Genomic DNA, 12,337 nt, shown 5'->3' on the forward strand with positions numbered 1-12,337 from the left:
AAAGATGGATGGTGGCACTGAAAGTGGAACAACAGGTGCTCAGTGCCGCCATGAGAGGCAGATGCTGGCAGGCAACAGTTGGCCTCTTTGCATAAGATATACTGGCACATTTCAGTACGCGCGCTCTCTGCACCTTTAATCATAGCTAAAGTAACTGGACACAAGAGTTAGCAGCTGTGCGTTAAATGGCGCTGAATGTGTTTGCATGTGCGAAGAGTTATGCAAACCACCCGGAGCCACGCTCTTAGGTAACACCCTGACAACAGTGTCAGGCTCTCGGAACTCTTCAAGAGGGCATGTGGAAAAGTATCAGTTAAGGAGTCCCGGTGATCGGTAATTGCGAAACTCCCTAACAACCATTCCATGACCTAACGAGAAGTGTGCTGTGCGCAACCGAGCGATCAGTGGTGTCTCTAGGGGGGTGCGGGGGTGCGGACCGCACGTCACCAAGAGTTACTGCACTGGGTGACACCAACCCTAGTGATGCCGCTGGACCAGCGCTCAGGAATTCCGCTGCGTAGGACATACAGGAGGTACCAGGAGGACTACTTCGACCCCAAAGTTCCTCAGGAGTAAAGTGGACTTCATCCCCCAACCACTACTGTCCCAGGAGTCGTGTTTGCAGACGTGTGGAGAAAGGTGAGCATGACCTCCGAAGTCCTCTTAGCAATCCCACTGTGTGGGACCTACTGGAGGTAACAGGGGGGGTAGTTGGCCCCAAGGACAATCTTGGGGGCCAACTACCCTCCTATAACCTCCAGTACATCTCCAACAGTAGGATTGGTAAGTTCTCATAGAGTTTTTCTCTCCTGCCAATTAGGTAAGTGAGAGTTTATACTCTACCTACCAGAGAGTATATGTGCAATTTGGTGTGCACCAGATAACAATATAGTCTATCTCGAGTTGGATTACTCTATGGATTCTATAACCAAACTTATAATAATTTTTGGTTGTTTATCTTTCTATGTGTCTGTTCGTGTGTTTCCCGATCACTTGTTGTTCTGGGGACTTCAGAAGCCAGGAGAATGATGACATACACAATACCCAGGTGAAAAATCTGTTTTATTTCTTCACTAGCACTTTGAGCAGTAGCGATAATGGTCCTGAAGAAGCAGCAGGATACCTTTTGTGATCCACGTAGTCTGCAGAAACATGTCGACCACATTAATTAAGTAGTAGTTATTTGCTGAGACTACTGTTTTGTCGCTCTTTTTTATTGACTTGGGAGTAAAGAGGTGTTTCATTAAAGGGTTTTTCCCTCTTCACTATCCAATTTTAGTCACACTTAGAACTTTTCCACCCACTTCACAATTTGTGTGCACTGCTCTACAGTTGTCACTTTACACCCTGGTACACCACAGTTCATACTGGGCCTTACTGGTCAGATAGGTTGTTTACATCTTTCTTATCCCCAGTGGGTACAAAACAACCTTTACCTTCTTGGTGTGAAGGATCCCAGATGATGAACAGGGCGTTCTCGATCGACAACTGATGGGTATTTTTTCACACAGAAGGAGTACCCATTTGTTCTAGTATATATATTATTTAGTCACGCCATAGGTTTATCACTCATTTTTGTTGTCTAGCCTATGCTTTCAGATACTTAGTCAGTTTCTGTTTTCTGTGTGACCCACTGCTACATTCTGTTGATTTAAGTTCTCATAGCAGGCCACGCCCCCCTTTGCCCACCATTCTGCAAACACGCTCCCTGGCACACTCTTGGATGGGGATTAAAACCCCTTCACTGCTGGGGTCCTTAGGGGCCAACTAGCCTACCTGATATCTCCAGAAAGCCCCAGATAGTGCGGTTGGTGAGAGGACACAGGCCACGCCCCCTTTCTCCACTACTCTGCAAAAGCACCTCCTGGTGCGCTCTTGGTTGGGGGATGAAGTCCCCTTGCCTCCTGAGGGTCCCTGGAAGCCAACTAGCCCACCGGGTACCTCCAGTAAGCCCCACACAGTGGGATTGCTGAGAGGTGGTCCGGGCCCACACCCCTTTTTACACCACTCTGCAAACGGGCCTCTTGGTGCATTGCTGCTTGGGGAATTGTCTACTTTGGTAATGAGGTCCTCAGGACACAAGAGGACCTCATCGCCCCACCAGCAGTGCACCAAGAGGCATGTTTGCAAATTGCGGCCTGCCTAATTTTTATTAGGCATGTTTTTTGTTTCACCTTCAGAATGGACAATTCGTGATTGTGACCTATTATCTCATATGCTGCACTGTAAAATACCCATTCATATACCAGTTGGTATATGAATGGGTATTTTAAAACGCCACCCGCATACACCACCAACTGATCCGGACAGCCAAGAAAGCCGCATTCAAAGACAAACTAGACAACAACGCCCGCAACAGCAAGGAATTATTCAACATCGTCAAAGAGTTTACCAACCCCACTGCCAACTCCAACGACATCACTCCCTCTCAAACGCTTTGCGACTCCTTAGCTTCGTTATTCCACGACAAAATCGCAGACATCCACAACAGCTTCAACAACCAACCCAAAGACCAACCCACCCAACCTTCTGCCGAACCTTCACCCCCCTTGAACATCCTTAATGACTGGAACCCAATCTCCACTGACGACACCATCCGCCTGATGAACTCCATCCACTCAGGATCCCCCACAGACCCATGCCCTCACCACATCTTCAACAAAGCAGACTCCATCATAGCACCACACCTCCGAGACGTCATCAACTGCTCCCTCAACTCCGCCACCTTCCCGGAAAGCTGGAAACACGCCGAACTCAGCGCCCTTCTAAAAAAAAACACAGCTGACCCCACCGAACTCAAAAACTACCGTCCCATCTCACTCCTTCCATTCCCGGCCAAAGTCATCGAGAAAGCAATCAACAACCAGCTCACCGCCTTCCTCGAAACCAACAATTCCCTCGACTCCTCACAGTCCGGCTTCCGAGCCAAACACAGCACGGAGACCGCACTCATCGCAGCAACAGACGACATTCAAACTCTACTGGACAATGGAGACACAGTCGCCCTCATCCTCCTTGACCTCTCCGCAGCCTTCGACACAGTCTGTCATAGTACCCTGTTACATCGCCTTAGAAACATCGGAATCCAAGAAAAAGCTCTAGAATGGATCACCTCGTTCCTCGCCGGAAGAACTCAGAGAGTCCGCCTCCCACCGTTCAAGTCAGAGGCCTCTGAAGTCATCTGTGGCGTGCCACAAGGATCCTCACTCAGCCCCACCCTCTTCAACGTATACATGAGCCCCCTCGCGACCATCGCACGCCAACACAACCTCAACATCATCTCCTACGCTGACGACACTCAACTGATCCTCTCACTCACCAATGACCCTAACACCGCCAAAACCAACCTACACCAAGGAATGAAAGAAGTAGCAGAGTGGATGAAGCTCAGCAGTCTGAAACTGAATTCAGACAAAACAGAAGTCCTTATCTTAGGTACCTCCCCCTCCGCATGGGACGACTCTTGGTGGCCAGCGGCCATTGGAAAAGCACCCATCCCGACGGACCACGCACGGAACTTGGGCGTCATCCTAGACTCCTCACTCTCGATGACCAGACAAGTCAACGCCGTTTCATCATCCTGCTTCAACATTCTTCGCATGCTCAAAAAAACATTTCGCTGGATCCCCACCGAAACTAGAAAAACGGTCACCCACGCACTGGTTACAAGCCGCCTGGACTACGGAAACACCCTATATGCCGGTACCATCGCAAAACTTCAGAAAAAACTCCAACGCATCCAGAACGCATCAGCCAGACTCATACTAGACATCCCGCGTAAAGATCACATTTCTAATCACCTGAAAGACCTCCATTGGCTCCCTGTCAATAAGAGGATAACATTCCGCCTCCTCACCTACGCACACAAAGCACTTTACGAACTCGGACCCGAATGCCTCAACACGCGAGTCTCCTTCTACACCCCGTCCCGCCAGCTACGCTCTTCCAACCAAGCCCTTGCTGCTGTTCCACGCATCAACAAAACCACCATGGGAGGAAGATCCTTCTCCTACTTGGCGGCTAAATCCTGGAATTCACTCCCCATTCACCTCCGCCTCACTCAAAACCACCTAGCATTCAGAAAGCAACTTAAAACCTGGATATTCGACAAGTAATTCCCCTCCCTCCTCAAGCGCCTTGAGACCCTCTGGGTATGTAGAGCGCTATACAAATTACTTGACTTGACTTGACTTGACTTGGTGAGCAAATTGCACGTCCCTGGTTTGCAATTGGGAATTTTACACTGTAGCCAACGTTTCTATTGGGGGCTACAGATTCAAAGGCAGGTAATACCCGCACACTGTTTCGTTGGTGCCCGGAAGGCAATTATAGCCCAGAATGAAGCAACAGGTTCATTTTCATTTCATGATTGTGTCACGTGCACAGAATGCCTGTGACCCCCACGTGCTCACCATGAGCCGTTACAGGGACACCTGTGACGCTGTAGATCTGACGAAGGACAAAAACAGCCTACTGACATGCTGTCCGACGTCACGCTGCGTCCTTGACGCACTACAAAGCTAGCCTCAGACTGTGGTGCCCCCAAGCTTTACCTGAATTAACATTAATGTCAAGACAACAAAAAAACGACTCGCTTGTTCCTGAACAGAAACTCGCTGTCAGCAGTTTACTGAAAGGAAAACACTTATGTTATCAATTTTAAGATAAGGCAGCTCCAGTGCACGTGTCCTTTCCCCTGCAGTCTGCATAAGAAAATGATGCAATGAGTGATATTTTCAGACCATAATTCTTGAACTTAAACCTTTGCAGCCGTGACGAATCTCCTTCGATAAATTAACTGACACGAGGGCGATTTATGGACTGCAAAACAATGACATATCAGCTGATAATATTAGTACGTGCAAATAACTGGATTAAAGGTAAATTAGGGCACAGTAATTTAGTCCCTTTATAAATTTCATTGGGGCTATCTGCACATCAAGTCGCTGATTATGAGTGGTCAGGAGATTTCCAACCCCTGTTCAAAACCTTGCTTGCGCAGGGATCACAATTCCAGGCTGTACCATAACAGGTATTTACAGGGATCATGGATAGAGTCTGCTGCACCTTTCGTTAAAATAAGCTGGCCAATCCTGCCGAAATGTAACCGGGGAAAAGAGTACGGTCCTTACTGTGACATTAGAATTTTTCTGCAGAAAGCATGACAATCTGTGTTACTCCAGAATATATGCAAGTTGTCACAGCTGCTAAATTACGAAGAGAGTCACATTTTATCGATTGTGATAAACAGCACCAACACCTTTGGGGCATTTGTATTTGGGGGGGGGGGCGGGGGGGCTTGTAATCGGGGCCTCTGTAGGGCCCGAACATCAGCTTTCTCACTTCTGGGCGGTAGACTAACCTATAATATTACTGCCACCCCTAGTACGTGCTGCTAATAATACTCCCTATGGCTTCACCTTCACATTAGTAGGAATGACACCTTACTTTCGATATCAGTTATAACTCATTCTATTTTTGTAATCGCAGCAAATATTCATATAACTACACAATCCTATGTCTGATAGCGAATTCACATCGTCAATTTTATAATTTTCAAATGAAAGAAATTGCTGTTATGATGGCTGGAGGTAGAGACTAAAAACTCACGATCTCTGCATGTTTTCAATGGTAAGTGCATGTTCTATTGTCCGCCAGCCCAGCTCTTGGGATTTTCTCCCAAATTCTTTTTTGTGTGAACACGTCTCCATGGGCAGGGCGAATTGTTCCACACAGACAACGCCGGCTAGTGTAGGGAAGTGTGCTTCTCCTTGAGGTAATATTTACTATGGTGGGGGTGTAGGGAATATCGATTAAGAGAATATCGTAGTCCAAATAATAAGGAACAAAATATAGACAAGGGAAGCATTTTGAGGTATGTATAGGATATGTATATATCATCAGGGTATACTGGAGTGGATTAAATAGTAAATGTGTGATTAAGAACAGTGAATCTCTCCTTACCAATGTACACTTTTTTTTTTGCAGAGTTTTATATAGCACAAACTTGACCCGAATTGGGTATCAGAACACTTTACATAGTACCAGTTATGTTACATGAGGACACATATTAATTTTTGTTAGGCATGGGGAGATTAAGTGATTTGCCCGGAATCACAGGATGTTCAGCGTCATTGCCAAGACTCGAACGCAGTTCCCCAGATTCGAGGTCGACCACCCTAGCCGTTTGGCCAACTCCTCGCGGTGTTCCTGGATATTTTGGTGATGATATTCTGGTCAGCCAAAAATCCTTACTCAACAGTCTGGGAAAGAACCATTTTCCATGTGGATAAATAATAAAGGGTCTCAATCCACAAATGAAAGTTGCACCTTTACACCCAATCTATACACAGGAGTAATTGAAGGACTTTTGATAATTCCAAACATATTCCTAGGTAGGCTTAGAAAGGTCCCCCAGGAGTGGTTTACCAAGCCTACTACTGGGTTGTCATGCCACATCTGCTACTTTCCAAATGTGGCATCATATGAGGTGTCTAAATCTGAATTGGGGAAATGCAGCCCGATGTACAAATGTACATTATATGATTAAAGAAAAAAAACAGCTTTAAGAAGCAGTACTGAAAGAAGGGCTTCAGCTCTGCCCACATGTTGATCTTTCTCTTTGGAAGCTTTTGGTTGGGCAGAAAGTGTGCCTCAGCTGAAAAACAGCACTTGTAATGCACTTTCTACCTTTTCAGAAAGCTTAGGCTCAGTATTGCCAGTTACGACAAAGGTAGCCACATGATATAAGGCTGTTGCTAAACAAAGCTATTGTTCCTCCAGAGAAGCTACTGTAACAGTCAGTGGCTTCTCTGAAGGCAGAGAGATCTCCACTAAAGCAGACGAATATCTCCAAGTATAGCACCATACTGGCCTGTACGCCCAACCTTAAATAAGACCCCAAATACCTGTACATTTAATTATTTATCTTATTGATTTTTTTAAGCATAATTTTATTGATTTTCTTAAGAGAGTATAGACAGTTCAATACACTGTTACATATTGCATATCATCATGTATACGCCCCCATGCAAATGAGGGAACGCCCCCTCAAAATATCGCTGGCATTTTATGTACACCATCATTATCGATAATACAGAAGGGGCTACACAAATGCCTGCAGCCCCTTCTGTCATACCAAAGTGCCCTGGGGACGCGCAAAGCAGGCACAAATCCCAGTTGAGCCCCCGGGACACTTTATGTAATATGGACTGAGAGTTTCACTTCTAATGTCCTTGGGACAAGTTCACGTTGTATAAAACTGGAAAACAGAGCTAACCTAAACTAATGTGTGACACATAAGCAGGGTCACTGATATTATGCGATTGTGCAGCAATTTTCTCATAATTGTAGAGTTGCCTCATTTGCCACATAATCCATCATCTGCCTCATAATCTGCATATTTTAGCAAAAAAAAATATATATATTGGTTTCAAGCCCAATGGTTCAAAAGTTACTAAATATGCAGTGACACGGGTTGCTGTCCCCTTTGCAAAGCTGGCCTGGTCACCTTTCTGTTGCTTATTGTTATATTTAAGTTTTAAACTGGTACTAATGAAGTGCAAGAAATGCCCAGATAGTGTTACAAAGTTTAAAAATGACGAAATAATGAAGTAATACTATTACAAAATGTGTCACATTATGCCGCATATTTTGACCCTCACCTGCCGGATAATTCCAGTGGCCCTGCATATAACAGATTTGCTAAACCTTGCAACAGAGATTGACTCCAATGGTTTCTCCGAAGTCCGGACAACTTTCTAACAGTACTGGAAAGAAAACATCAGATTTGCGATGAAAGAGTGGAACCCGTAACCTTAAGCATGCCAATTGCATATCTCCCTGCTCAACCTATGGCAAAGCCAAAACTTAACACATTGCACTTGGATCCCTTATTCCTATTATATCTCCAAAGGATTTACTAATTTTGAATGCTGGGGTTCCGTGTTCGAGTCTGGACGTCGGCTCAACAACCTTTGATTCTAAGCAAGTCTCTTAATGTCCCCGTGCCCTTGTCAGGGTGACGAATCGCGCTATATAAATCTGCAAATGTATAAATATGAGAATCATACATAAAGTCAATTCTAAAAAGAGAGTGTGGTACAAAGCTAGACAATTTGTAATCCTATAAGTCAGTAGTAACTTCTGGAACTGTCCCACTGAAGTGCATGATCTTGTTTGAGAGAAAAAGTAGATTAACTGCCTGTAAACGCTGATTCCACTAGAAAAAGTGCAACGTTATTATGTTATCTTGTTGGTTCCAAGCTCAGAAGACATATTTAAGAGTATTTCGGTTTTATAGCAGCCCTAGTTTCCAGGGCTTTAATTAGTGAAATAATTCCATCTGTGACAATAAATATTTTTTGCTTCATTTCTGCGGTATCCGATACCAGCTTCCACGCTGACCAGTTTTACTGTAGTACAGTTTCCTAGGCTTGGAGACCAGAGTTAACATTAATTCAATTATTAAAAGAGAAACTATTACAAAACTGTATTCCATTGCTTGATAATTTGGGGGTGAAGGACAAGAGAACTTCCTGCACAGTCTCACATGCTTTGACCAAGCCCACGACCAGACCTTTAAGTGGGACGGGTCCTGCCAGTGCTCAGCACCGGCAGTTCTAAAAAGCAGGTGCTGAGACGGGTCTCTATCGGGCTCTCCATTTTTACCCTCACCCTCAGGGTGAAAAAAGAAATCTTAACTCTGAAGCAGTCGCACCCTTCATTGCCTTTGAGGTAACTTCAAAGAGACTCTATAGTTCTTTCAGTCTCATCATTTCATTACTGAAGCATTTTCAATATTCTATACAGCGAACCCATAGTTGTTTCTTATTTATTTTACACATCTAACAACCATTGGCAAAGCCAATAGCCCTGACCTGTTGTAGGTGTGATATTACTTGTTGTATTATATATCTTTATGCAATGAACGAAGCAGCAAAGTACTAGTTGGGCAGCACACTGTGTTTAGCATAGATGGCACAGTGTGCTAAGCACATATTTTTAGCTTGGCATGTTTTAAGCTACATCCTTAATTACATCGGCCACGCCCCTTTGAGACCCCACTAGTTTACAGCCCTGCCCACGACTATGCACGGTTGTTGATCGCTCTATGTATGCGCTGACCAGCCCTCTTCTGCAGTATCCTCTGCATCCCTGTGCACAGACCCATGGGATATTCCATCTGCCGTCAGATTACCTTGCCCTGTAAGGATTATGGGAACCAATAAAGTGCTAATCCACATCAAGAGCTACGCTACAGATCTGCTGGTTTTCTAAGCAGTTCAGATGTGGAGGGAGTTAGAGGTTTAAGATATTACACGTGGCAACTGTATGTTGCGTGCATAATGCTTCAGCGATAAAGCCTTAAGTAGAATGAGAGGCTCAGTGCTGCAGATGGAACACACTGTGTAACAAAATCCACAATTATATGAGCACAGCAGAGTTCCCAGCCAAATTGGCGCTCTTCCTGGTGGCACAATGAGTCCGTGTGAAGCTACCCTTAAACTTTTGACCCGGGCCATTGTAATGAAGGACTGTGGCCCATATTTACAATGGGTAAACCAGATGCAAAGTGTTGTGGTGAGATTAACAATCCAGCAATAATAGTCATTTGCATTGGATTGCAATACCGTAGCAAGGGGGCGGGGGGTGGTGCCCCAGGTGACAAGAGTTTTGGGGGTGGGGGCCTACACTCCCCCGACACCCCTGCTATTTCCAGCGGCCGTCGAGGGGTAGCGGTCGCAGGAATCACCAGCAGCACCCCCCCTCTTCCATTCGCCTGCCGCGGGCGGCAAGCACAGGCGTCACCATGAGTGGCATAAGGCCTAGCTATGCCACTTTTGAATTGTAACCCAAAGTAATGCAAAGTTTCGTAACATGCTGCTGTGCGTTACTTTGCATCAAGGGTGCGTCCCATGGGTGGTGCATGGGCGTTGCCATGCAACCATTATGGATTTTGAGGCAAAGCCCTGCCTACAAAGAATTGTAGACTGGGATTTGCACCTTAATTTTGTGGCTCCTCGAGGCAGGATTAAGGAGGAGAAATTTGTTCATTATTCCTTGTTTTTCCCACTTTGCTTGTGTGCACACATACAAAGTGGGGAATGCCTTAAAGCATAGTTTTTGTACTGGAAGTGACCCTTTCCGGTACAAAACCCATGCTTTCCACAACACAGACACCCTTACACGATAGAGCAAAGATGTCTGCATTGGCGCAAGGCAGCCAAATGTCTACATTGCAATGTCAGAACAGAACAATGCCACATTTTATTTGGTACAGAACTGTTCTGCTCTTTCCCATTCATGCAATGCAGGACAGCAACTTTACTTGCTGCCCTGCATCGCATGACATCTATGTAGAGCTGGGAATGGGTGTTTTGATCCTTCTCTGGGCATCTAAAAACCACACTTTCCACTCACTCACCACCGTTACTGGACTACAACCCACAGGGCAGGGAGGCAGTTGATTTCTGCCATTTTTGCTTGTGTTTTATGCACCTGTTTTTAGTGCCTTGTAAAGTGATGAAATGTTTTAAATGTCAAACCCTCGATTTGTATGAGAGGAAGGAACTACACTCTTCACATTGCATCATCACTAGACAAGAAGGCGAGCCATCACCTAACTAGAGGTCGAGTTGACTTCTTCGCTTCGAGATGCTTTGGGGTTGACTGGCTCTCACTGGTAGTTGTGAGTTTGGTTCATGTTCCTCTTCGCTGTCAAATTCTTCTAATGATTCCATGCTGGCCTCCCTTTTGTAACACAGTTGATGGTAAAGTCCGAAGTATGAGATGGTCCATGTCATTTGTTTACCTCCTGTTTTGGCTCTTACACAGGTCTCTTTCCTTTCAAATACCCACAGGGGCGTTTGGTCATATTTGGTGCCTATATTCCTGGGCTAGCACTGCCTCGCCAGTGCCCAATCATCTTTTTGGGATGTCGATGACCTGGTCATGTCTTTCTGCCTCTGCATGCTTTTTCACTCTTTCGTCCTCTGGTCCCGGGCATGCAGATGGGCTTCCTACGAGTCTGTTTGGTCCTGATTTATCCTGTGATTCCATTTCAACTTGGTATTCTGATATTGAGTCATGCCTGTACACTAGGTTTGCAGGGCACTGGCTGGTGGTGCTGTGTGGCATGTTCAGATATGCACTTAGCTTTGTGTTGAGTGCCCGATGGAGTGGCATTTGCTCACATACTTCTTGCTGTATCGTATTTTCCAATGTTCACATGAATCTCTGACCATTCACTTTGCTTGCGGCCACAGTGGAGTTATTTTCTGGTGCTTGAAGTCTAGCTGTGTGGCTGATTTGCCCAACTAATGTCTGTTGAACGGAGGTTCATTGTCGGTCTTGACAATCTCGGGAATACAGCATTCTGCAAATATTTATCCAGTTTTATTGCACTTGTGAATGAGATTTGCTTGGCTGTGAGGAATCTTGAATATACGCCCATTACTATGATTACATATTTGCCAGTTTGGAATGGACCAAAGAAGTCAATGACAATGCTTTGCCACATGCCTTCTGGTAGTGGCAACATTTGTAACGGTGGTGGCTTGTGTCCATCTCCTTGTGTTTGCTTCTTTGACTAGCTGGCACTGACTACATTACCGTAAGATATCTTTGACCTTCTGTTCTGGACCTGAAAAAGCTCACCCGACAGCAGAGTAAGGATTATTATTCGTGTGTCCCTCAGTATGACTCCTTGTGAGGTCACTCAGTTCTCTGTGAATCTGTCGAAATCAGAGAGATCTTTGTCTTTGTGATTTACTCCATCTTTGAATAAGTTCTCTTCAATATATCTCCAATGGACTGGTAAAACCTTCTTTTCACTATGAGTAGCATGCAGTCATTTTTCATTGCCTCATCGATGACTAGTGTGGCAGTGTGGTTTATTAAAACATTGAGATTTTCTTCTGCTGCCAAAAATATTCTCTGCTTGACAGTTAGCAGGTGTGTGGATATGTAATCTATGGAGTTGTAGTCTTTTATTGGTTTGTGTAGGTTTGTATAGGAATATTCTTGTAGGTTGATTACCCCATTCTCAATTTGTAGAAGCATTTTTGTTCTGGGATTTTCAAAAATTATTATGAGGGCCTGATGGTCCATCCATATGTTGAAGAGCTTCTGAATATGAATATCAGCATCATTATAAAAAACGTTATTTCGGTCAAGCAACCATAAAAGCATGCATAGAAAAAAAAGTACATTAAAATTCATTACGATTTAAAACTATACAGTAAGTACCATGCTTATATACATGGATCTAGTTACAGCACCTCCATAGTTCGAACAATAAAAACAAGTTTACATTGGCACATCACCTATATATAAT

The 12,337-nt window shown here is 44.8% G+C and overlaps 1 protein-coding gene across 1 annotated transcript in view; it reads right to left on the reverse strand.

Moving 5' to 3' along the window:
* LOC144818575 (ovochymase-2-like) overlaps positions 1-12,337 on the reverse strand; it is a 482,736-nt gene that overhangs the window by 457,775 nt on the left and 12,624 nt on the right. The window lies entirely within an intron of this gene.

This window comes from Lissotriton helveticus, chromosome 2_1 (genome assembly GCF_964261635.1).
Source record: "Lissotriton helveticus chromosome 2_1, aLisHel1.1, whole genome shotgun sequence".
Classification (NCBI taxonomy): Eukaryota; Metazoa; Chordata; class Amphibia; order Caudata; family Salamandridae; genus Lissotriton; species Lissotriton helveticus.